At 34.0% G+C, this 1,771-nt stretch overlaps 2 protein-coding genes across 2 annotated transcripts in view; one reads left to right on the top strand and one right to left on the bottom strand.

Annotated features, from left to right (window-relative positions):
- LOC118737635 (synapsin) overlaps positions 1-1,771 on the bottom strand; it is a 113,907-nt gene that overhangs the window by 23,608 nt on the left and 88,528 nt on the right. The window lies entirely within an intron of this gene.
- LOC118737637 (tissue inhibitor of metalloproteinase) overlaps positions 1-1,771 on the top strand; it is a 73,024-nt gene that overhangs the window by 1,264 nt on the left and 69,989 nt on the right. The gene's annotated exons all lie outside the window — the stretch shown is intronic.

Raw genomic sequence — 1,771 nt, 5'->3', positions numbered from 1 at the left:
TGCAGAATGTTCTGAAATTAAAGAAAAAAAGGAGAATAAATTTTGAGATGCTTTTATATTTAGTTAGGAGACGGAAAGCCATTTATGTTATGTCCTTTATTGATAAATATAATTTAAAGCTATCATAGAGTTTTTATCTGCAATATGAAGTGAATTTATAAAATAATAAAATAAAATAAATATCAGTACGAAAAAATTGTGCATAAGTGTTTAATAGCATTTCCGACTGTGGTATTTCTTCTTCATCACTTCATCAATCTTGAAAATGTCAACTTAAGCTCAATGTTGTGTTCCAATATCATGTCTGTTTACGAGTAGGTGTCACACAACATTATTATTATCATGTCAACTACAGAAAACACGAAACAAGGCTTCAGGGAATTTTTTGCTTTCAGAGATATGCTTGTGTGTGCTTCAATGAGTGTGGACAACTATTTGCGATGTGGGGGGATATAATACAAGTACAGCGATTTAGTTATTAATCTATCTACATCTAACTTAACAGGCATGGCTAACGCACGTATCTTTTTTCGGACAAAAAACAGTATATTACTGCGCGAAAATGTCCTTTCGCAGTATCTCAGTTTTAAAATAAAAGCATTTTTACGGTACAATACAGAAACAGTTTTCCAATAAATAAAGGAATTCCTGGTATGCTATACATAATACCAGGTATTACCAAAAGTTCTTCAACGGCTCGACACCAGTGAGTTATTCGCAATCGTATGCTGCGAATGCCGATTTATACTAATGCTAGCCTTTCGACATAAGCTACTGTTCTTGGCTTTATATACATTTTTTTATAATTATGAATACAAATTTTTTTTTATTGTGGCATTTTTTTAATTTCCCTACAAAGTTTGTAATGTGGATTCATATCGTGTTAAGTATTATATATTTAACTAGACTTAAATAAAAAAGTATTAAACATTAAAAACCGGAAGGAAAATATTCAAAACTCTTCAAGATGTAGTGTAGTGTAGTATAGAGTCGATCTTCCACCTATCTCGGCAGCCAGAATGTCCTATCACAGAATTCGGTTCAAAAACGCCATATCTTAGCTACCGATTCCAAAAAGCCCTATCTCAGCATATTTTCAATGTATTTGCTGCTTAGATATGGCGTTTTTGAACCGAATTCTGAGATAGGGCGTTTTCGAACTGGCTGCCTAGGTAGGTCGATCTTCCGCTCAAGTATCGATATATACATATGCATTTTTAAAACGTGTTTCCGCGAACACTGTGTATTAAAAAATTTAGACCGCAAAAACGGATAAATACAATATTTTGGAAAGTATCTATTTTTGGAATAAAAACAAGTAAGAAAGTCTAAGTTCGGGCGGAGCCGAACATTAAATACCCGGCGCAAGTATTAAATATATGTTTTCCACCTTTCCGAAAGCTACCGCTACATGATAAGCCGCTCAAGTAGCACACTGGTGCATAAATTGGTGTAGATTTACGAATTTCGGTATAAATCTGATTAATTGCACCAAAATTCACAAATTTACACCAAGTTATACACCAGTGTGCTACTTGAGCGGGGTGTATACATTTTAAGTAAATTAGCGTCCTTAAATTTCGAAATTATGCAGTTTCAAGCATATCTGAAATTTACCGATATATGAAAAGCCGCCTCAATTTTAGTCCGATTTCAACAATTTTCAACGGTTTGCTTTTATGTGGCAAGCACAATAACCATACCGAGCTTGGTACAAATTGCTAGAACGGTTAGCGAGATACATATATGTGATCACAAGTGGGCGGTGCTA

Source organism: Rhagoletis pomonella, unplaced genomic scaffold (assembly GCF_013731165.1).
Source record: "Rhagoletis pomonella isolate Grant_MI unplaced genomic scaffold, Rhpom_1.0 Rhpom_scaffold_00004, whole genome shotgun sequence".
NCBI classification, from domain to species: Eukaryota; Metazoa; Arthropoda; class Insecta; order Diptera; family Tephritidae; genus Rhagoletis; species Rhagoletis pomonella.
This window is presented reverse-complemented; position numbering and strand designations above follow the sequence as displayed.